The sequence below is a fragment of the Tursiops truncatus genome, chromosome 14, assembly GCF_011762595.2.
Source record: "Tursiops truncatus isolate mTurTru1 chromosome 14, mTurTru1.mat.Y, whole genome shotgun sequence".
Classification (NCBI taxonomy): Eukaryota; Metazoa; Chordata; class Mammalia; order Artiodactyla; family Delphinidae; genus Tursiops; species Tursiops truncatus.
This window is the reverse complement of record NC_047047.1, coordinates 36,497,493-36,523,500: the sequence shown is the minus strand read 5'-3', so window position 1 is coordinate 36,523,500 and position 26,008 is coordinate 36,497,493. Positions and strand designations below refer to the sequence as shown.

Genomic DNA, 26,008 nt, shown 5'->3' with positions numbered 1-26,008 from the left:
AGTTTCAGTAGTTCCTCTTGGATTTTATAGTTCATTCTGTGGCTTCCATTAAATGCCAGAGTTCTGAAATAGTTTATTTATTTGCTTTTATTTTCGTTGTTTCAGAGGGAGAGTGAGTGAGTTCACTGAGGTCCTCACTCTGCCATTCTAGAAGTCAGTCTACAGGTGTGTTTTTATACCAGCTGTTTTTTAACTGTGTGAAACTTTAGGAGGAGCAATTAGGACTAAATTCTGTCTTGCTGTTGTCTAGGGAAAGTGGAGGTGGGGTCTATAAATGAAAGCAGCAGATAGTAGAAATATAAAGCAAAGGAGAGGGTCAATTCCTATACCCATGAGAGCAAAAATAAAGACAGTAACTGAGGCATTAGTCAAAATCAAGAAGCTATGTAGGAGCTTTATCCATTCTAACCATCAAGAATGCCTACACCTGTCCCTTGTTTCCCTGAATCTCTGCTCGATTGCCTACTCCCTGCCCCATCCCCCTTCTGTAGTCCATTGGATTTTGAAGCTAATCATGAAATCCTAATCCCTTTATAGGGGAATGGAAAGGGACTTAACAGTACCTTATTATGTGCCAGGCAATGTTCTATTACTTCATTTGATCAGAACAGCCTGAGAAATACATACCATTATCTCCTTTTTACATATGAGAAACTGAACTTCAGTTAAGTAACTTGCTCAAAGTGATAAAACTAGTATTGACAGTGCCAGGATTAAAATTGAGGTCTTTTGAGTCTAAAACCCATGTTTCCCATTGTGCTGTTCTATGTCTAGAGAGGTATTTCCAGTTCCAAGTTGGAACTCTAAATTCTGTTTTCCATAGAAACATGGTTACACACGGTGATTAAGTTCTGTTGTAGAAAAGTATAACATAGCTATTTTTTATATTATTTTGAGGATAGTGTTCCATTGTAGACACATTGTGGAATAAATGATGTTTGTGGAGAAAGCTGAGCATTTTACCACCATGCTTCTCTTAGAAAATGCCTCATCATGTTCAGACACAGACAATAGAAACACAATCAGTCATATGCACAGTAATCTGCTGATCTGGAAGTTAGTTTGGATAACTCAACTATGTGAAACACAACTGTCAAAGATTACTTTAAAAAAGATTACTGGGGTTCCCTGGTGGCGCAGTGGTTGAGAGTCCGTCTGCCGATGCAGGCAATGTGGGTTCGTGCCCCGGTCCGGGAAGATCGCACACGCCGCGGAGCGGCTGGGTCCGTGAGCCATGGCCACTGGGCCTGCGCATCTGGAGCCTGTGCTCTGCAACGGGAGAGGCCACAACAGTGAGAGGCTGGCGTACCGCAAAAAAAAAAAAAAAAAAAAAAAGATTGCTGATATCTTATTAAATGAAAAACCAAAGTGCATAACAGAGTATAGTATGATAGCTTCTGTATACATAAAGTTTTATTTAAAAGGCTTTATTCACACATATATATAGACACACATACACACTCATATACCTTATGGAAGGAATCACAAGTAACTTAATAGTGGTTACATTTGAGGAGAAAGGTCTTGGTATAATGGTGGGTATGCACAAGATTGAAGAAGCCATTTCTTTTCCTTTTTTACCTTTCTATGTTGTTTAAATTTTTTAACTTTATAAATGTTTTTCTTTTCTTTTTGTTTGTTATACTCAGAGGTTACTGAGTAATGAGATCATGGATCTTTTTTGTTATTGCCTTTTGTGCAAGATACCAGATGACATTTCCCCCAAAAAGTTCATCCTTCAGAAGAGAGGAAGTCACTCTTAGATTTGACCAGTGGTATTAGTTTGGGGGTGGCCTGGGGTTCCATCAGACACCTCAGTGTTGTGCACTGGAAACCAAGTATAGAGGCTTAGCAGCAGGTCACTAGGCCCACTGTTCCACTTCCATGGCACAAACCTTTTTATTTTTTATATTTATGTAAGATTTCATTTGGAAAAAAAAAAAATGGACCATTGCCAAACCAAAAAAGAAAAAAAAGAAATTGGAAGCTACTAACTACACAATTATGTATGAGATAAGGAAGAAGGTTAGAATCAATGGTATACTGACAATGATAAAAGATGATAAATGACAGCTGAGAAAGCACAGTGGTATGGGGCTTATTCATCGTAGGAATAGACCTGTATATATATCCAAGTAGTCCTGAAGACTTTGCAGTATTAAAGCTTAGTAAAATAATTGACCATTTTGGCAACCTTGAGTCAACATGAGACTCTTATTATGCTTTGTGTACAATATTCTGTTTAGGAAAGCAGGAAAGTGTCATAAAAATATTTCCATTAAAATTGGAGTTCTGATGCTTGAAAAGGTATGCTTCTTGGTCAGTTATTCTCCTTATTTGTAAACTGAAAAGGAGGCAATAGTTCAAATAAAGCTTTTGAAAAAAAACAGACTCAAATTTTAGTTGAATAATAAAAGAATATTTACTCCACAGTTGTTTTAGATAACAAAATGCCAAACTGCACTCAATGGCAATTAACTGCAGAGGCTATTCAGTGTCATAGAACAAGTGCTTAGCCAGATGATTAATTTCCCCCACCTGTCACCTGAAACTACTTATTTTTAAGAAAATTTATGAAGAAGAACCAAGACCAGGATTTAAACAAAGAGATCATTTTATTTACAATATTTACAGTATTGTAAATTAAATTCAAACTACCCCCTAAAGGCAATTAAAGACCCCCCACTGGTATAGATCGACATAAGCTCCTCACTTTAGACCATTGATTTCTGCATTTGTAAAATGAGAAGACCATAAAACTTTTTAAGACAACTTAGGACAAAAGACCAATATTTAGGGAAGTAACCTGACATTCAGAGCACAAGCATGCAATAAAATAAAATGATAAATTAGCCTCAATGGTGGCTGATCACCATTTACTGACTGTGAATATAAGTTAATAAGTATATAACTCTGAACTCCTAGATATGATTCATGCAATTTAGTATAAAGTGCAAGTCAGGTTATAAGAGCTTAGGAACATAAGTGAAATTGTTGCCAAACACATCTGCAAAGGTATATATTAAGCACTGTATACCTAATTCCATAAAAATCACAGTATTAACAGCCAACTATCAATGACAATAAAGATTTCACAAGAATTACACTTACGCTTATGATAACACGGAGAGGAGTCTCCCAGCACATTCAATGATGAAATGAGCCTGGTCACGTGGAGAAGGGCTCGCTCAAAGATCCTGATTAGTACAGCTCTAGTGATTGACCATGATACTTCTGTCCACTTACTCCATCTCTAAAAGTGGAAACCTCATTCATATCTCAAGACCCAGCTAAGTGACTCAAGCCCTCACTCATATTGTTACCTCTTTCTAGAAAGCGCTGGTAGAGACCCAAGTTTTATACTTGGATGTTTTTGAGTACAGATTGCAGAAACTGAGAAGCCCAGGGTAAACCAAAGTCAGAGTTACACACAGTAGTCCCCTTGATTGATTCTACCAGCAATTTCAAACCACAAAGCAAACACCCTTTTCAGTTTTTATACATAAAGGCCTCCTTCTAGAACGTTCTTTACCTCCATTTCTGTCTGTGCAAAACTGTGCACAATGGTGCCTATGGGCCATTCATGCTGAAATACAATAAGCACACAGCCAAACTTAATTTCCTCACATGTAAGTTGAAAATGCCTCACATCTTCCAAAGAAAATCATTAAAAGATGCAGATCAAAATTTAATTGAATACAATAGTTTATAAAATAAAATGCTACACTGCATTCAGTGATAGCTTGCAGAGGGTGAGATAAGGGTAAGCTTAACTTACCCGTAAAGTTTTTATTTACTGGAATACCTTACTTACCAGAATACCCTGTTCCTCAATAATACAGAATAAATAGGGCACAGCTGTATGTATCACCTGTTCTATTGGTTAGTATTCTTTTGGTCATGACTAATAGAAACAAGCCATTTTGTTGATTTTTTTTTCTTAAGCAAAAAGGATAACTTATTATGAAAACACAAGGAACTTTTTGCAGAACTGTAGGTAGAAGACACAGCTGGTTCTTTCAGACTGCAAAGGGCTTTTAAGTCAGTTACTGCTACTGTGCATTTGTCAGATTTGCCCCATTTGTGCACCAGGGCTGAGATTAGAGTTGAGGCAAGGCAGTGCCTAGAGCATAAGATTTAAGGAGGCATTCACTTTTAGGGTGGTGCAGATGCAGAGTCTCATTTGCACCCCCTGTGAAGGAAGTGTCTCCTTAAATTTTGTGCCCCAGGAACCTCTCTTGCCTTGCCCTAGTCAAGGCCCTACAGTGCACATGTCCAAATATATTTTAGAATTGACATTGTAGGTGCCAAAAAAAAAGTTTCTCAATAACCTCACCAGTAATTCTATGCTCTGAAAACGACCATACCTTTTCAGACAACATTGTGTTAACGTAGTAAACTGATTTTGAAGGGAATACTATTCAACTTTTGATAACTTGGGTTTTTTGTTTGTGGTTTTTGTTTTTGCATTCTACCATACTGTTTCTAGACTTCTTTCTGCTCAGTTGCAGAATTTGCCTCTTGATTTTTCTGACTGTATTCAGTGGAAGAGATAAAATGTTACATTTTGCTTAAAGAAACAAACCATGATTAGGGTGCTTGCCTTTTGAAACAAATTTTGTAGAGTAATTAAGTGTGATTTTGAAAGGTTGGTCTTTTATATCACTATATTCCAGAGTAACTAAATAGGTGCCTGTTACAGTTTTCCAGTTGAGGATTGGGAAAAAAAGTGCCACCACATAGAAAAAGAACCTGAATAAGGTAAATAATTTGAGCACGTTAATGACTCAGTTTGGCTTGTTTGCTAAAAGCTTTATAAAGGCTAAGGAGTTAGCAATAAATGGTGAATTGAGTGTTATTGATGTACATTGGCAGGATCACTTTAGGGTACATTACTGATGATAAATGTGAACGAAGCACTGGTTAGCTCACCCTTTACTGCATGAAGAAGAGGAATATATTTAGAGCACTTGAACAGATTCATACAAACTATGACAGAACCCTTCTCAGTTCCCAGTATTGGATAAATTTCACTCCATAATAATAAGAAACAAACAAAAAAAAAAAAGAAAGAAAAGAAAAGACCCTCAACAGCGTGCACAGCAGGGCTAGGACTAGGGTGAGGCAAGAGAGGCAACTAGGGTGCATAATTTAAAGAGCCACTAACTCTCAGGGTAATGCAAGTGTAAACATGGCACTTGTTTAAACCCCAGAGTTAGTGTCTCCTTAAATTTTGGCAATAGATGCCTGATTCATAAGTGGACACTTACAATGTTATGCGTGAACCTGAAAATGAGTGCCTCCTTAAATTTTGTAAATAAATAAAATAAAATAAAATAAACTGGTCAAGAAAAGGGAACTGATCCTAGCATCAGAGCAAATGACCTTCTGTAAAACAAACTTAGCACAGAAACAAAAGTTTTTTTAAAAAGAACTTCTAATCAGTATTTTTAGTGTGACTTGTTTGGACATTCTACTAATGAATTAAACAAGGGCAAGTACCAAAAATAATGATCTGAGACAAAATATTAATCACGGTGAATCTAGATTAATAATATATGGGTTTTTATTGTACTATATTTGCAACTTTTCTGTAGATTTGAAAATTTTCCCCCCAAAATAGTAAAAAGTAATCATTTGAGAATAGGAAAGATCTCTTGGATATGAAAAAACATAATTTTCTAATTTTAAACTTATAAACAACTGATAGTATATTGCAGAACATCAAATTAATGAGTTAGAAAACAAACTTGAAAATTCTCTTTAGAATTCAAGGTGAAAAGATGAAGAGGTTAAAATTCTGGGAGGAAAAATAAAGAATAGAGTCAGGAGATTCACTATATTTATAGTAGGGTTATAGAAATAAGAATAAAAAGAGGGAAATAATTTACCAAAGAGAGAGAAAAGAATTTATATGAGCCAGAGAAAGATTTGAGTCTTAGATTAAAAGCACTCACAAGGGGCTTCCCTGGTGGTGCAGTGGTTGAGAGTCTGCCTGCCGATGCAGGGGACACGGGTTCGTGCCCTGGTCCGGGAGGATCCCACGTGCCGCGGAGCGGCGGAGCCTGTGCTCCGCAGTGGGAGAGGCCGCAACAGTGAGAGACCCGCGTACCGCAAAAAAGCACTCACAAGTACTAGGCAAGATGAATGGAATGAGATCCAAACCTAGACATATTCCAATAGTACTTTTAAATTTCAAAGGCAGGTTACCTACAAAGGGAAGATTTTACTATCAGATGCTTTTATAACATTAAATGCTGGAGACAGTGGAGCATGTTTACATAATTAAGAAGAATAAATATCTGTAAAAGGTTTGAAACACATCAAATATATAAAAATTCATGATTTTGTAATGTTAATACCAAAATAGTTGACTTTTGAAGTTGCTAGGACACCAACTCATTATTGTGTAAATTGATAAATAAAGGAAAAGATCAAGTACTCATCTTGACTTTTCTCTATAAAATGTATTTCAAGATAATTAAATAGTTGGTAAGGGAAAGTTCTTCCCCATAGAACAATTTTAGCTATGAAATACAGATAGACTGATATCATTGGAAAACTCACCATTTCATAATCCCTAATGAAATAATGGATCTAGCAACAGTCAGCATGGCTGATGAAATCATTAGTGAAAAGGTTTTATAATAGATGAACGGATCAGGCTGATACTTAACTGTAGTGATCTGCAGTGATCAATCTTTTTTTTTTTTTTTTGCGGTATGCAGGCCTCTCACTGTTGCGGCCTCTCCCGTTGTGGAACACAGGCTCCGGACATGCAGGCCCAGCGGTCATGGCTTATGGGCCCAGCCGCTCCGCGGCATGTGGGATCCTCCCGGACTGGGGCACAAACCCGTGTCCCCTGCATCGGCAGGCGGACTCTCAACAACTGCGCCACCAGGGAAGCCCCTGTAGTGATCAATCTTAATGTAATTAAGAGTAAGACCGTCAGGCATTTTGTGCTTCCTGATACATTGCAATAGCAAGTATATAGGACTACCATAAGTATACTTGCCAAAGAATTAAACTGAGATCTAGTCAAGCCACTGGTTATAATAACTACCAGATTACAAGAAATACTGAGTGGTAGAGGAGCATGTTAAATGACACCATGAAGATGAAATCAACCAAAATGGAATGTGGGAAATTCCTTAGTAACTTTTGAACTTGCATCCACTTAATTACACATTCTCAAAACAGACAGAACTAACTTTGAAAGAACACAGAAAGAAACAAGTAGTCCATATCATAGTGAGAAATTATAGCACATCTCTCTATATAATTGATGGAATAGGCCAACTAAAAAATATCAGTAAGATTTAAAGACTCAACAATTTTGACCTCATAAAATACTACACCAGGGCTTCCCTGGTGGCGCAGTGGTTGAGAGTCCGCCTGCCGATGCAGGGGACATGGGTTCGTGCCCCGGTCCGGGAAGATCCCACATGCCGTGGAGCGGCTGGGCCCGTGAGCCATGGCCGCTGAGCCTGCGTGTCCAAAGCCTGTGCTCCACAACGGGAGAGGCCACAACAGTGAGAGGCCCGCGTACCGCAAAAAAAAAAAAAAAAAATACTATACCATAGAATTCATTTCTTTACAGAGAGTGACTATATTTTAGGCTCTAAAGTAAATTTTCAACAAACTTCAGAGGGTTGGAATTATGTTTTCTGCCCAAAGTGCAATTAATTTAGAAGTTGATAATAAAAAACAATAGCTAGAACAAACCCATATATTTGAAAATTAATATATATACTTTCAAATAAACTATAGGTCAAAGAAGAAATCAAAACAAGATAAACTATAAATCCAACGAGAATTTTTGGTTTTACTACTTGATGTGTTGAGGAGGAAGATATTTATAATCAAACTGAATTCCTTTAGTTGTTTCTATGATGGTTTTATGTTTACTTAAACTTCTTGCTTGGCACTGTTTTTTAATACAAGTCCTAATTTGCAAGGCTTGAAGAACAAGCCTGACATGCTTGAACTTGGAGAAGCCTCAAAAACAATCACAGTACAATTGAGTTAATGGAGCAACTAGATATCATAAAATGGCTTAATATTTCTTTTACTGTCTGTTTCCATGGCATTCAAGCAAGAGTTTAGGACATATTTTCAATGGTAGTAGATATTCTTTAACCAGCTTATGTACAGGAGTCCAAACTACTGTGGGATATGTAAAGTCTTTAATACTTGGATTAACAGTTGTAATCTAAGGATTAATATATACACTATATGGTCTTCATTAGTGCCATTTTCATTAAGGGTGTGTAAGCATATTCTTTGCAAACCTGCGTGAAGTTAGATCATTACATTAGGTCTTAAGTGTGTAACCCAGGAATCTTTTGTATCCTTTAAAAAAAAAAAATTCTAATATCGCTCAACATAGTGCTGCAGAAAGAAGACTTTAAAGTTAGATAAACCCCTCTAATAATGATCTTATTGAAAAGCAAAGCCAATAATTGAAAATACATTGTGAATAAATTAATAATTCTTTGAGAATATAAACTTATAAAGTATTTGATACTTTAATAAGTAAGTTTGTAGTACTACTTTACAGTAAAATATATTTCTGTTCTAGTACTAAATTCCACAGTTTGGGACCATTCTCATGCCCAGAATGCCTCGTGAAGCTCAAGAAATAATTGTTTATCTGTACTACATCAGAATTTCTAATTCTAAGATGTATTAATTTGGATAAAAATCCTAAAGCTATTTCTCCACCTCCACCCCCACCAGCAGCAGTCGATGCTATTGAAGTGGAAAGTCTTTAGTGTTATCTGCTTACCTCTTTACTGCTTTGGAAAAGTTAGGTTTTAACATAGCTGGGCTTTTTTTTTTTTAACAAGGACCATCCACATTTAACTTCTTATATTAAACCTCTGAAATACACAAAACAGAAGCACCTCAGATAATTGAGTGATTAGTATAAGCAACAGAGTTTATTTTTAATTTTGATAGAAAACAGTTTATTCTTTCATGTACTCACAGTAACTTGAATTATTAAACAGAGATCTTCATTTGGCCCGACTTCAATGTGCACTTAAGATTTTCACACAAGGTAAAAAAGTTTTTTCCATCATATATTGTTCCCCTTATATATATTTGTTTAAAACATGTTAATATTTTTAATTTACTTAACAAAAATTCACCTTATACAGCAGATGTTACCTTCATTTCAGCCCATATTATTCTCACAAATTTAGAATTGACTAAAACAAGTAAAATCTTTTTAATATAGATATTATTTTACTTATTCGCTTTTTTTCCCAGAAAAAGTGTGCTTCCTATAGAACACGTCTAAATTTTTTTGGAAAGAAAAAATTACTTTAAAATACATACTTATTTAATACAACTTGACATACCATGTCCTATGCATTACCAATTCTGTATTTATAATATTTGAATGATGAGGCTTTAGAGTATACATAACCAAAGATGTTACTAGTACATTTCTTAATTTTGAAAATATTAATTCAGACACATGAGAATTTTATAATTTCCATGAGCAGCAACCATAACTTTGATAAACATTAGCCATAAAAAGACATTCATGGAAATTTTTAAAAGATAGTTTTCAATAGAAGTGTCATTTTTATATGACTCTGAAGTCAAGCTTTTAGTTACTCTGAGGGAAGCATCAAAAGTAAAGTAGTCTTACACCAGTTCTTAGCTTCCTAACACCTCAAAAGAAGGCAAAAGCTAAATGAACAGTATAAGGTTTGCCAAATAGTTCAAAATAAAATTTCCTTTGAGTGCCATAATTAAATTATATTTATCATTAAGACATCATTAATAACCTCAGTATTTTCATTATAAGAAATACTCTCATGTAAGTACATTTGTATAATGTTTTTAAAGGGTATGAGATGCGAAAGTGCTGTAAAATAGAATCTGAAAACTTCTCAAGAGTTAACCTCTTTTGATACTGGGTTAGAGACAGCAGTCATTTGGAATGCTACAGCAAGCAGTTCAGCAGTACTCATTGCTACTCTTACTACAATATGAACATGAAGTAAAAATAAGTTATTTATCCTACTAAAATCATATTATTTATCTTAAAATTTGCCAGGACAAGGGGCAGTGTATTTCCAATAAATATTTGTTAATAATAGGTTAATTGCTTTTGCTTAGGTGAGAAATAAACCAATTCAAAAATGGATGAAACAGAAAACAAAAAGGATAATTATATTTCTTTTTCTAAGAAAGAAGTGTTATATAGAAGTAGCTTTCAAAGTTTTTTTTGTTTTTTTTTTTTTTTTGGATGGGGAGGGTGAGGTTAGAGGGAGTCTACTAAGCATAAAACATCTTAAAAGACATCTGGGGACATGCCTGTCCTCATGTGCTACTTCATACATTCATTTTTTATATAGCCCTTACTCTATGCAAGGAACTGTACTATGAACTAGGAGGAAAAACATGACTAAGACGAAGTCTTTGTCTTCAGCTATCTCTCAACCTACCCAATATGGCAGTCACATAAACAAAAAGTATGATACAGTAAAATTAGGGCTATAATAGAGATAGGCTAGAATTCTATAAGACCATTAATGAGAGCGTTACTTTATACCACGTTACCTCTTTTCCAAGCATGCCTCATTAGAGGTTAGGAACAGGGAAAATGTGTGAGTGTGTGTGTGGTGTAGTGTGACGTGTACTGTAGGGCAGTGTATTGGAGGTGAGAGAAGCAGTAGAGATCACAACTGATCTGAGCTATTGAAGGACAATTAGAGTTCACTAGATGAGCAAAAAAAGAAGGAGAAGGCCATTTCAAAAAGAACAGATAGGCAAAAGCATTGAGTTATGAAAGTGCCTAGTTTAAGAGACCATGAGCACTACTGGTGTGATGTAGTACCTGGACATAAAAGTGGAATCTGGTTCTGAATATTTTTGTGTGTGATTGCTAGAAATTTGGACTTCATTGTGTAGACGGTAGGAATAGTAGCCATCTATTGAAACCAGGTACAGAATGGCATTATTAGAAGGCTTCAGTAGTTTATACACCCAACTGCATGGATGAATCTCAAATGCATTATGCTTAATTAAAGAAGCCAGACTCAATAGGCTACATGCTATATGATTTCACTTATGTGGCATTTACAAAAGGCAAAACCATGGGGACAGAAATGCCAGTGACATAAACCAGTGATTATCAGGGGGTGAGGGGTTACATAGGAATTTGAGGGAGGGATAATGGAGTGGTAGAGGTTATACAACTGTATACATTTGTCAAACTTACAGAACTGCCCACTAAGAGGGTGAGTTTTACGGTATGTAAATTCTATCTTAAGGTAATAATCGTAATAATACTAGTAATGGCTATGGAAGCAGAGTAGGCCCTGAAAAAAGAGCCCTCCTGTAACAGAATTAATGGCATTTCCAGAGCAGCTTCTCGTAAGATTCCTTCTCCATTGCCTTATCCCCACTGCCTTCCCTGTCATCAGCTTCTGCTCTTCGCTGTGACTTTTAGCATCAATGACCTCCCTTCATAGATCCTGGCTCCAAGATTATAAAACAGAACCACTGCTTATTCTGTTATTTCCAGGTTGAACCCTGCACACCCTTGGTTTTTATTTGGTAAAGGAAAGACATGATCAGATTTCAGTAGAATGAAACCTTTGAAGACAGTGAGTAAAGGATAGAGAGTGATGAACCTGAAGACAGGGATATAGATACGAAAGTTTTATAATAGTCCAGGCTAGAAGTCATGGGGGTCTGAGCCATCGAGCAATGCAGTGAAGAGGGAATGAAAGGTTGAATAAAACTATAGTTAGAAAAGACAAAGCTAAAGAACAGGGCCTGAGGGAGAAAAGGGAAGAATAAGAATCAAGGATGATTCAGTGGTTTCTAGCTTGGGCAACTGGTTGTATTGCTCATTTCACTCATTCAAAAAACATTTATTGAGGACTGAACTATACAGTTAAAAAATGGTTAAGGGCTTGCCTGGTGGCGCAGTGGTTGAGAGTCCGCCTGCCGATGCAGGGGACACGGGTTCATGCCCCGGCCCGGGAAGATCCCACATGCCGCGGAGCGGTTGGGCCCGTGAGCCATGGCCGCTGAGCCTGCGCGTCCAGAGCCTGTGCTCCGCAACGGGAGAGGCCATAACAGTGAGAGGCCCGCGTACCGCAAAAAAAAAAATGGTTAAGCTGGTAAATTTAATGCTGTGTGGGTTTTTTTTAAAACCACAATTAAAAATAATATTTTTTGAGTACCCACAGTGTGCCAGACATTATGTTAGAATACTGGGTATAACAGATGTGGTTTCTGACTTCCAGAGGTACTACAAAGTGAACCCATAAGTATATACCTGAAAATCATGGTAAGTGCTTTGGAGGAAAAGAACAGTATACTATAAGAGAGAGAATGATGGTAGACCCATTAAGAGATAGTAAGGAGACAACAGCAGGAAGAGTAGGTCAGAAGAATTCCAGGTAGCACGTATGAAGGCCCCAAAGCAAGAAATAACTTGTGTTTAAAGAACTGAAAGAAGGTCCATGTAAGTGGAGTGGAGTGAGCAAGCAGCAAGTGATGTTGTACAAGTTTGGAGAGGTGGGTACTGCCCAGGTCCTGGAGGATCTCATGGACCATAGTAACTGTTTGAGTATTAAACCATATGTGGTGGAAGGCCCTTGAAGTTGGAGTGTGTGTGCATGTTACGTGTGTGTTGAGAAAAAGGCAGCATGATTTGTAACCTCACGTTCTGCCTTAGGTTTTAACAAATGAACCTGTCACTGCCTTTATCCAAGGATCACCCACCCACCAACGTGTGTATTAGACCCATACCCCTGGTCTGCTCAGGAGTTTTGACCCTGGTTTTATCACTCTCCTTCCTGCATTGGTTCCTTACTCTGTGCCTGACCACTTCAATTAGCTTACAAATAAAGTATGATATAGTCCATCTTAAAAGAAACCCTAAACTTTCTAGATATCACATGTTCTTTCAACTACTTCCCGATTTCTCTTCCTTATTCTGAAAAGTTTTCTATACTCATCATCTCTGGTTCTTTCAGTCCACTCCAAACAGGCTTTTATTCCTACTTCTAACATTTGAAACTTCCCTGGTTAAGGTCATCTCCAACTTGCCAAATCCAGTTGTCAATTTTAGTCCTTATCTCATTGATACCTTAATGTAGCTGATTATTATTTCCTTTTAGAAAATGTTAGTGGAATTGTTTTAGCCAGGTAATATATTAACATGGTTCAAAAATCAAAATAACATAAAAAGGTACACGTCAGGAAGTCTTGCTACCACCGCTGTCCCCATTCACCATACTACACTCCTCTCCACCCCAGCTTCCTAAAGATAATCACTCTTATTAGTTTTTTTGTGTGTTCTCCCAGTGGTTTTTACACCGATACAAGCAAATGTAAATATTTTTTTCTTACTCTTCCTTTTTTGCCCCAAAGGTAACATCCTATAAATACTGTTCTGCCCCTTAATTTTGCTCTTTTAACTTAACAGTATATCCTGGAAATCTTCCCATTTTAGTATGTGGAGAGCATCTTCATTCTGTTTTACATCTCTGTTTGAATGTGCCATAATTTATTTAGCCAGTTACCCATAGATGGTGTTGTTTCTGGTCTTTTGTTATTCTGAGCAATGCTGCAATGAAGGACCTTGTATACAGATTATTTCATATATGTTAGATAAATGTCCTGAAGTGAGTCAAAGGATAATGCCTTTGTAATTTTGATATTTATTGCCAAGAGGCCTTCCAAAGGGGAGATACCATTTTGCAATCAAGTCTAATCCTGTGATTTAAAATACTATCTATACATTAATATTGGGTTGGCCAAAAAGTTTATTTGGGTTTTTCCATAAGACGTTATAGAAAACCCAAATGAACTTTTGGCCAACCCAATATATTCCAAATATGTATATCTAGTTCCAACTTCTCCCTGATCTGTGTCTGCTCAACAGCTCTTCTTGTGCAAAATAACTCTTAATTTTCTTTCCAAACTTGCTATTCCTCTGATTTTCCCCATCCCTAGGTAAATGGCACTGCCATTCACCCAGCTGCTCAGGCAGAGAACTTAGGAACCATCCTTTCTCCTTCATTTCCCACACACTGTCTTTCAAATGGAACTTTATGTAGTGATGGAAATGTTTTACATCTGTGCTAATATGTTAGCCACTGGCCACATGTGCACTTACAGTGTAGCTGTGGCTAGTGTGACTAATAAGCTGATTTTTAAGTTTTCTTTCATTTTAATTAATTTTGATACTCATATATAACTAATGGCTACCATTTTGGACAGTGCAGACTTTTTATTCATCAGTAAGTCCTAGAAGTTCCACTCTTCAAAATGTATTCTAAATCTGATCACTTCTCACCATCGCCCCAACTCCACCGTGGTATATTCCACCATACACTCTCTCCCAGATTACTTCAGTAGCTTCCCAATTATCTCTATGCTTCTCCTTATGTACCCTTTCCACAGTCTATTTTCTACACAGAAGAAATCTTTAAAAAATTGTTATTGTTTGGTTTATGATTCATGCAAAAGACTATGAATATACATGTAAGTTATGGATCATAACAATAAAGTGAGCACCATCCAAAGTTAAGAACTAAAACATGACCAATAATGTCAAAGCTACCTGTAATGTTTTCACCCTATCCCTGTGCCTGTGATTGCCTGGGATCTACCTCACCCTGCCAACCACATGGCTGCTAACCATTCTTTTATATGTACAGACCTCTAAATAATATGTTTACTTCAAGCTTTGTAAAAATGACATTATCCTGTACACCTAAACAATATGTTGTTTAATTTTGTTTTCAACCTTTGCACAAATGCATTATCCTTTGGGCAGACTTCTCTGTTTACTCAATGTTATGTTTTGATGATTTATCCATGTTGTTGTGTGTAGCTATAATTTATTTAATTTTATTGCTATATAATATTCCGTTGCAAGGAGTTTACCACAGTTTATTCATTCTCCTGATGATAAAGAATTTTTCCCCAAATTTCTGCTGCTAGAAATGATGCTGCTGTGAATTTTTTTTTCTTTTTTTTTTGCGGTACGCGGGCCTCTCACTGTTGTGGCCTCTCCCGTTGCGGAGCAACAGGCTCCGGACGCGCAGGCTAAGCGGCCATGGCTCACGGGCCCAGCCGCTCCACGGCATGTGGGATCTTCCCAGACCGGGGCACGAACCCATGTGCCCTGCATCGGCAGGCGGACTCTCAACCACTGCGCCACCAAGGAAGCCCCTGCTGTGAATATTTTTTATAAATCTTGATATACGTGTATAAGGGTTTTCTTGGCGTAGTGGTTCTCAACTTTAGCTAGGAAACTTCTAAAAAATATCAGTGCTTGGGCTTTACACCAAGCCAGTAAATTTAACTCTCTAGAAGTCAGAGTTGGACGTCCATTTTGTTTTGTTTTTCTTTAATTAGCCAGATGATTTTAATGTTTAGACAGAATTGATTTCTTGGTTGTTAGGGCTATGCCAATTTTTTAAAATATTTACTTATTGACTTAATTACTTCCTGTGAAAGATAACGTATACACAGAGATATACTCAAAACAAAAACATTTTTCTGCCCTTAGAAAATTCTTACCTCAATGTTCAATCCTCAGGTTTTCCTTTATGTGAAAAAAATATTTTGTGCTCATCAATTCAATAAAAATTTGTATTTTATGAAGGCTCTGGTTCTTTTGAAGTATAAATATCTCAAGAGTATCTTTTGGAATTGAAAGTCTCACTGAATGACCTTTTAAAATCATTGATCACATTATGTCACTACCTCATTCCCACTGTTGGCCTCCTATTGCAAAATAAAATCACCATGGCCTACAAGGCCCTATGTGACCTGGTCTTTGCCTTTTTCTCCAACCTTATTTCCTTCAATCCGCTGCCTTCTTTGTTCTATTAGAGCCATGCTGGTCTTCTCATCCTCAAGCATGCCTAGTTCATTCTAGCCTCAGGGCCTTTATATTTGTTTTTCACTCCATCTGAAACATCTCAATGTCACGTCTCTAAAGAAGCTTTCCCTGACTACCCTATATAAACTACCCCCCTTTTCTCAATCACTGTTTTCTACCTAGATACTTTATCATCTTTTTTCCCCCACTGCTCTATGAGCTCCATTTTTCATTTCTATGTCCTTAGAGCCTAGCATGGGTGTGTAACATGTAGTAAGTGCTCAATAAATTCTTTTGGATGGATGGATAGATACATAGCGGGGAGGAAGGAAGGGAGGGAGGGAGGAAGGAAGGAAGGAAGGAAGATCATCCTGGCTCTGCCTATAATAGAGAAAGAGAGTATGAGAAGATAAGTTTGTGTTTAAGAAAATGAATTCAGTTTTAGACAGTTTTAAGCTTCTTCCATTCTTTCTTCTCCCTTTCTTCCATCTGAAACATGCACCTACACATAGATGGCAAAACAGTAGAATTGGTCTTGCCTTTTCCAGGGATCAGCATGGTGTACTATTTTGTGAAATAGGACAATTAAAATGAAATTGATGTACAGGGCTTTCCTGGTGGCGCAGTGGTTGAGAGTCCGCTTGCCGATGCAGGGGACACGGGTTCGTGCCCCGGTCTGGGAAGATCCCACATGCCACAGAGCAGCTGGGCCCGTGAGCCATGGCTGTTGAGCCTGCGCATCCGGAGCCTGTGCTCCGCAATGGGAGAGGCCACAACAGTGAGAGGCCCGCGTACCGCAAAAAAAAAAAAAAAAAAAAAAAAAAATGAAATTGATGTACAAAACAAAAATGCAAACTGCAAGAAAATGACCCTTAAACCTCTTTCAAAGATGTCTGAGCTCAGGGTGATCAGGAGGTGTTGGCCTGTTGAAGCTTCCCGGGAGAAAATTTGTTAATTGTCAACTTCACAGAGAAGATACTTCAGTCATGAATTGAGGATCTGAGGGGTCTCCCCTGTGTCAGAACAACATTGAGAACAAGGGCACAGGGCCTGAGACAGGGACATCATCCCTGGGACAGGGATGTTGGTAAGTCCCATGTGGAGAAAGTAAAACTGGCTTCAGTAGTCTCTTAAGATTCATGCTGTATTTTAATAGGGAAATAGGCAACATAAACATTTTATCATTTTCTAGTATCTCCTCTCTGCCAGTCCCTTTGCTTAGAGTAAGGAACCTTTCCCTCCAGATTCACCATGTGTGGTCTCTCACTAAGGCAGCGTATATATGAAAGCACACAGCCTTGCTAAAAGTTTTTGGGTGTGAATTTGGAGACTGGGTCTGAATTAAATGACAGCAGGTAACATTAGACTGGGAGTAGGAACACCTGCCACTTGTTCCCTCACAAATATTTTGTATTCACACATACTGGAGTTCCATGCTGAGACCATCTAGAAGAATCACGAAGATGATGGTGGTTCCCAACTGCTAGGATCATAAAAGTTCTTAAGAAAATTATGGAATGAAAAGTTTAAGACTCTTTGATACAGAACTTTTTACCTTGGTTTATCTGTGTCTATTTCCATACGAACTGAACATTGCTTCAAAGAAATATAACTGCTGACCAGTTGACAGAATTCTCTTTGCATAATAACAATTCCTTACATTTATGAAGTGGTTTATAATCTCTGAAACATTTAAATATGCATGATTTGTTTTATTCTCTATACAAAACCATGAAATAAGTAGGGTGTGTGCTGTTTTCCCTGTTTAAAAAATAAGGAAACAGGCAAAGTATAGGTCATTCAGTACATCACACACTTTCTAGTGTAAATGTGCCATACTGCAGGCAAATACAAATTTGTAAACAGATTTACTGAGTAATTACTTGCTAAAAAGAGTCTTTTATTTATAAAAATAGAATTTGGAAGGCCTCTTTTAAGTAGTAAACTTTGCTGATACATTTAAGGATTCTATAATGCATTAACTACTAGACCCAAAAGCCTGGAAAACAGAGAAATCATGGTCTGATAAGCCACTATCAGTATAAGAAAAATTGAAAGTAAAGGCTAAATATTTAGCCTAAAATTGCATCATTGAGAAAGTATGATTCAACAAACAAAACTAATTTACTCACAGGCTTTTTAAAAAATGGGATATCTTATTTAAAATGGGGAAATTTTTGTCTTTATTTTTACATCCTTTGAATTTTATCTAGAGTTTTGTCTCAGAATTTGAGAAATTATACTAAAGTATATTGATGAGCTTGCTGACAAATGATGTTATTTCGTTTATATTTATTCTCATATACTTTGCTGTCAACACAAAACTATGCATTAAAATATTTTCTTGGAAAATACATCTTTTTTTTTTTTAATGTTGAGCCTTCTTTTAATTTATTTATTTTTATTTTTGGCTGTGTTGGGTCTTCGTTTCTGTGCGAGGGCTTTCTCTAGTTGTGGCAAGTGGGGGCCACTCTTCATCACGGTGCGGGGGCCTCTCACTGTTGTGGCCTCTTGTTGCGGAGCACAGGCTCCAGACGCGCAGGCTCAGTAGTTGTGGCTCAGGGGCCTAGTTGCTCCGCGGCATGTGGGATCTTCCCAGACCAGGGCTCGAACCCATGTCCCCTGCATTAGCAGGCAGATTCTCAAGCACTGCGCCACCAGGGAAGCCCAAAATATATCTTCTTTATTAGATTATTTTATACTGTGAAACAGTGACAGCTATTTGACTTTATATGATAAGTAGCTAAGGAATTTTTTTCAGTCCTGTATTCAGTTTTGCCTTACATTGAAAATCACATTAAGACCAACTGCACGATATATTATAGACAAGATTTCTTTTCCTTATTATGCCATAGGAATAACAGTGACCTTTTCCTTGATTACTTTAAACTAATTGAGCTTGGTTCTTCTTATGTTGGCAGGCATGTTTTTTAACTTGGACATAAGCTTGTGTGAGTAAGTGTTCCCATATTTTAGTCATGGTGAGTTATGAGCATATTAAAAATAATTATCTTCACCTCATAAATCTTTCTTTAGTCAAGTTTATCTTAGTACTTACTGTAATATTTCTATTAATGTCTCCTAGTTTTGGTCAGTTATATATGGATGGCAATAACTTATAGATTTGAGCTATATTTAGCATAGAGAAAAAGGCTAGTGGCATGATGTATGATAGCTGTAGTACATAAGTGTCTGTTAAAAAGAGATTTGAAGCACAACCAAATCCATTATTTTGCCGCTTATTGGCATTGGGTACTTCTTTTTTAAGTCGAATACAGTAATTTAGTTTCATTGACAGATTTTGAGAATTGAAAGATTTAGAGATGCCACTCCATGGAGGAACCTAAAAAAAAAAAAAAAAAAAAAAAAAAAAGACTGCATTTGCCAAACACTAATGGTGATGATAGGGTTAGAGTGGATCCTCTGAGTTAATTCATGCTTATGAAGGCAGGCATGATGCATGATTAGTAATATGAACATTCAACACTTGGTCTAGGAAAAAAGAAACAGCAGTGTACTACCAAAAATCAGGCTTATTATTATAATTGTTACGATGTTTAGCAAATATGGTAGTAATACATATAACACAGTTCAAGATTGGAGGCTTCAGGATTGGAGGCCTACATGAAATACATCAAATACTTCTGAGACAGTGTGAACACATTAGTTACATATTCCACAGCAGCATTTTTTTGGCCATGTTCAACACTGCGCTTTGCCATCACTCCTCCATTTGTTCAATTCAGGATGACCTTTGCATGAATAAAGTCAAATAAGATTAAGGCAGGAATTTTCATCAATGGAAAAGAGCAACAGATGTAGCCGACTTTGAACGTGGAAGGATTGTTGATACACTGTTGCTTCAAGGGAGTGTCTACAGTGGGAGGAGAAAGGAAAGGGAAAAGGAAAAGTAAGTTTACAAAATATCAAAAATATGGAAGAGTAAAAAAATAGATCAAAATACCTCTACTGGTCTTTTGTAATTATGATGAAATTATCTTGCAGTTTTAAAATTCCTGTCTTTAAATAAACTGTTCCTTTAACTTTTTTCCTTTTTGTATTACAAAGATGCAGTTTAGATAAATACATACATACACTTTCAAAAATATGGATGGAAAACGGCTATGGTTAGGAAAGTCAGAATTACTACTAACTGGTATTTGTGAAGGCTACTTCATAAATCATATAGATTGTCTTTTCAAATGATTTAATTTAAAACAAAATCTAAACCTTGGTGTCTATTATATTCATGTACATCCTGGAAGAACTGACTGTTTTAGCATCAGTGTCCCCCTGGTTCCTGATAATATTAGTTCCCTAAGTGAGCTATTGTTGTTTGTGGTAATGAGTAATTTTGGAGCTGTAAAGAAGAACCAAAATGAATATAGAAGCATTTAAAACAAAGAGGTAATTTTACACTTCAGCTATTAATAACTGAAAGTTCTTTAGAAGGCTTAGTGGGAAAGTTTATGAGGAAAAGTAAACATGAAATGGTTATATCTGTTTGGTTTATTAAAATTACATGCTAAGTCTTAACATTGTATATAAAATACTTAAACTGTTGGAACTTAACGTAGCATTGTTAGATTAAATTCCTGTGAATCTATGTAGTAGTTAACTCTCATAATGCCTATAGTTCTAGTTTAAAAATATGTGAAGGAATGAATACACATAAGAGTATAGTAACAGAGGTATTAATATGTGATTAAAATAAGTGATTAAGCTGAAAAAAAACCCCACTAATTTGAAAAGATACATGTACCCCAGTGTTCATAGCAGCATTGTTTACAATTGCCGAGATATGAAAGCAACCTAGTGTCCATCAACAGGTGAATGGATAAAGAAGATGTGGTGTGTGTGGGTGTGCGCGCACACATGTGCATGCACATCCACACACTGGAATACTACTCAGCCATTAAAAAGAATGAAATTTTGCCATTTGCAGCACTATGGATGGGCTTGGAGGACATTATGCTAAGTGAAATAAGTCAGACAGAGAAAGACAAATACTCTATGATATCACTTATATGTGAAATCTAAAAATATACAACAAACTAGTGACTATAACAAAAAAGAAGCAGACTCAGATATAGAGAACAAACTACTGATTGCCAGTGGGGAGAGGGAAGCGGGGAGGAGCAGTATAGGAGTAGGGTATTAAGAGGTGCAAACTATTAGGTATAAAATAAGCTATAAGGAAAAAAACAATAATAAGCTATAAGGATATAGTGTACAACACGGGGAATATAGCCAGTATTTTGTAATAACTGTAAATGGAGTGTAACCTTTAAGAATTGTGAATCACTGTATTGTATACCTGAAACTTATATAATATTGTACAGCAACTGTACTTCAATTAAAAAAATAAGGGGTTAAAATTTTGGGATAAGGAAGAAATCTAAACATTGAAGCAAAAGATCTACTCCCCCAAAGGAGAATAATTCATCCATACTTTCTCATCTAATATAAGGTTTTCAAATAGGTTACCACCCCCAATCTGTGATTTAGCAGTGATCATTTACAACTTAATAATACATATCTTCCTTCCACCATCACCAAATCTAAAAAATAATCACTTATCTTTCTAATTTATTTTTTGATTTCTTTTTGCTATTTGAACTACAAGCAGTATAGAGGCTTATAGGGGAAATAATACCTGTATAATAATGAAATAACCATAAAATAGTATACAGAGGGTAAATTATCTTAAGGAACGTGTGATATATGGAATGTGTTATGGAAATTGGGAGAAAGGAAAGACAAGGAAATGTTTCATGGAGGAAGTGACATTTGAACCTATATCTTACTGGTTTGGTATAACATGGACACAGAAATGGAGGAGGGACATTTTGAGCAGGTGAAATATTACAAGCACTCCCTCACATGAACCCTGTGCAGTGGTCTTTCTTTCTCCAATATTTACAGTTCCCTTCACATGCTTTCTCTTCCATTCCTCTATGACTGCACACGTAGGCTCTTTTACCTCAAGTTTCCAGTGGATACATTCCTATGCATCCTTTTATTAAATTATTTATTTATTTATTTATTTATGGCTGCATTGGGTCTTCATTGCTGTGCGCAGGCTTCTCATTGCGGTGGCTTCTCTTATTGCAGAACACGGGCTGTAGGCGCACAGGCTTCAGTAGTTGTGGCCACTTGGGCTCAGTAGTTGTGGCTCGCAGGCTTAGTTGCTCTGCAGCATGTGGGATCTTCCCGGACCAGGGCTCGAACCCATTTCTCCTGCATGGGCAGGTGGATTCTTAACCACTGTGCCACCAGGGAAGCCCCTATGCATCTTTTAAGATCTAACTCAAATGCCTCCTTCTGTGTGAGAGTCTCTCCTGCGCCATTAAGTCAGAGACCATACCTCCACCCTTTGTGCTGCTCATTTATTACTCATATTTCTCTATATTACAGTTGTTCATTTATATATCTGTCTTCCCTACAAGACTGAGTTTCTAATTTGTATAGCAGATTCCTGGAGTCCTACTACATGCCAGGCAATGTGGATAGAGTAGTGAACAAGACAAAGCCCTGCCCTTGGGATGCTCACATTCTAGAGAATTAGAAAGATTACAAATAAGTAAACACATAATTAAAGAATGTAATTTCATATTTGATAAGAAAATAAAGCAAAGTAAGATGTTAAAGTGAGTGGTGGCAGGATGGTATTTTAAATAAGTGGTCATGAAAGGTCTTTCTGAGAAGGTGATGTTTGAGTAGATTCCTAAATGATTTCAAGGTGTGAGATATATAAAGATATAGGGAAAGAGCTTCCTTGGCAGAGGAAACAGCAAGTGTAAAGGCATTGGGGTATAAATTTAGATTGGGGGTCATATAAAACCTCTCTTAAAAAGTAACATTTATGTTGCGATCTGAAAGATGAGTATGGATTAGCCAGTTAGATAGTGAAGGAGAGGAGAGGGGGGTAATTTATGCTGAAAGAACAGCCATGGTTGCCATATTAGAGGAGTTTGACATATTAGAGGAACTGATGGGCAACTGTGGCTAAAGCAGAATAAGTAAGGGGGATAAATAGTGCAAGACAAAGCTGAGAACTAGAGAGGGATTAGATCATGCCAGGCCTTTGAAGGCTATGTTATCCCAAGGGACATGAGAATCTATTAAAAGAGTTTTAAGCAGGGAAATCATATGATTTTTTTTATATATATATATATATATATATATGCTTTAAAACATCACTCTCACTTTTGTGAAAATGGTTTGACAGGACAGGGGTAGAAGTAGGAGGAGATGGAAACAAATAGTCTGGGCAAAATATGATGTTGGTTGAGACTAAAGTGGTGACAACAGAGATGGAGAGAAGTAGATAAATACAAGATATCTTTAATTCGCAAGATTTTGCTTTGGGTGTTGTATCCAAGAAATCTTTGTCTAACCCAAGATTTCAAAGGTTTCCTCCTATGTTTTCATTAGAAGTTTTATAGTTTTGTATGGTACAACGTATGGATTGAAGTTTTTTTGTGTATTTTTTTGTTCTTGCTTTTTCTTTCTTAGCATAGGAATATCCAGTCATCTCAGCACCTTGTTGAAAATATTATCCTTTCTCCTCTGAATTGCCTTTTCACTTCTGTTGAAAATTACTTGACTGAATAAATTTGGGTCAATTTCTGCACTCCGTTGTGTTCCAATGATCTATTTGTCTACCTTTATACCATACAAAACTATGTTGATTACTGTCACTTTATCCCAAGTTTTAAAGTCAGGAAGTGTGAGTCCACCAAGTTTGTTCTATTTCAAAGTTGTGTCTGTTTCAGAGTTGTGTTCTAGGCCCTTTGCTCCATATATACAAACTTTAGAATCAGCTTGTCAATTTCTGATTGGGATTGCATTGAATCTATAGTTCAGTTTGTGGAGAATTGACATCTTATCAATATTCAATCCATGAATACATCATCTCTCTCCATTTATTTAGGTCTTTAATTTCTCCCAGCAATGTTTTACAATTTTCAGTTTACCAGTATTCCACATTTTTAGTCCAGTTTATGCCAAAGTATTTCATATTTTAAAAACTGTTGCAAATGGTAATTTTCAAAATTAAAAATCGTTTTGCTTTGAATTAATTATAGATTCACATGCAGTTTTAAGAAATAATACAGAAAGGCTCCCATATATACTTTATCCAGTTACCCCCAGCAGTAGTGTCTTGCAAAGCTATACAGTACATATCACAATCAGGATATTGACATTGATACAGTCAAGACATAAAATATTTCTATCATCACAAAGATACCCGTAGTTTCCCTTTTATAGCCACAACCACTAATGTTCTCCATTTCCATAACTTTGTCACTTCAAGGACGTTATATAAATGGAATAATACAGTATGTAACATTTTGGTTTTTTGTTTTGTTTTTTGTTATTTTAAAATATTTATTTACTTATTTATTTTGGCTGCTCCAGGTCTTAGTTGCAGCACGTGGGATCTTTAGTTGTGGCATGCGAACTCTTAGTTGCAGCATGCATGTGGGATCTAGTCCCCTGACTAGGGATCGAACCTGGGCCCCCTGCATTGGGAACATGGAGTCTTAGCCACTGGACCACCAGGCAAGTCCCCAGTATGTAACATTTTGGAATTGGCTTTTTTTACTGACTGTAATTCTCTGGAGATTCATCCAAGTTGTTGCATCTATCGGTAGTTCTCCATGGTATGGATATACCACTTAAAACACTCATCTGGTGAAGGATGTTTGACTGTTTCTAGTTTTTTGCTGCTGTGACTAAAACTTCTATAAACATTCAAGTACAAGTTTTTATGTGAATAAGTTTTTATTTCTCTAGCATAAATGCCAAGAAGTACAACTACTGAGTTGTATGGTAATTGCATGTTTAGTGTTTAATAAATGGCCAAATTATTTTCTTAGAGTTGCTGTAACTTTTTATATTCCCACCAGCAATGTATGATTGATCCAGTTTCTCCACATCTTCCCCAGCATTTGGTGTTGTCATTATTTTTTAATTCAGCCATCTGGTAGGTGTGTGGTGATATGTGAATGTGGCTTTAGTTTGTATTTCTCTAAAGGCTAATAATGTTGAGCATCTGTTCATTAGTTTATTTGACAAATGTATATTTTCTTTACCAAAATGTCTAGTAGTGTGTTTTGCCCATTTTCTGACTGGAGTGTTTGATTTTTTACTGTTGCATTTTGAGAATTACATACTAGTCTGTTACAGGCTGAATTGTGTTCCCCTAAAATTTATATGTTGAAGCCCTAACCCCCAGTACTTCAGAATGTGACTGTATTTGGAGATAGGGCCCTTAAAGAGGTTATTAAGGTTAAATGAGGTCATATGTGGACCCTAATCTAATCTGACTGGTGTCCTTTTAAGAAGAAATTTAGATATACAAAGAGATACCATACATGTACACACACAGAGGAAAGATCATGAGGACACAGCAAGAAGGTGGCCGCCTGCAAGCCAAGGAGACAGGCCTCAGGAGAAACTTAACCTGCCAACACCTTGATCTTTGACTTCTAGCCTCTAGAACTGTGAGAAAATAAAATTGCTGTTGTTTAAGCCACCCATTCTGTGATATTTTGTTATGGCAGCCCTTGCAAACTAATATACTAGTTGCCGTAGTCTATTTGGGCTGCTATAACAAAGCACCATAGACTGGGTACCATAGCCTGGATGATGAATGAACAACAGCAAGTTATTACTCACAGTTCTGGAGTACAGAAGTCTGAGATCAGCATGCTAGCATGATCAAGTTTATTTCTACCTTTTTGATTAGGCTTTTATTTCTTTTTCTTGCCTAACTGCAGTGGCTGGGACTTCTAGTTCTATGTTGAAAAGACATGGTGAGAGTGGATATCCTTGTCTTGTTCCTGATATTAGAGGAAAAACTTTCAGTTTTTCACCATTGTGTATTGACATTAGCTGTGGGATTTTCATATATGTATAGCCTTTTTAGTGGTTGCTCTGGGTTTCACATTATATATATAACTTATCACAGTCTACTGGTGGTGCCATTTTACTGGTTGAAGTATAGAAATCTTAACTCCATTATTTCTCTTTACCTTCGGTCATTTGTAATATAATTGTGTTAAATATTTCCTCTATATACATTTAGAATCACATTAGTGTTATAATTTTTGCCTCAACCTCAGACAT

General features: G+C 36.7%; 1 protein-coding gene across 6 annotated transcripts in view; it reads left to right on the top strand.

Moving 5' to 3' along the window:
- Positions 1 to 26,008, top strand: part of EHBP1 (EH domain binding protein 1) — a 564,927-nt gene that overhangs the window by 390,947 nt on the left and 147,972 nt on the right. The gene's annotated exons all lie outside the window — the stretch shown is intronic.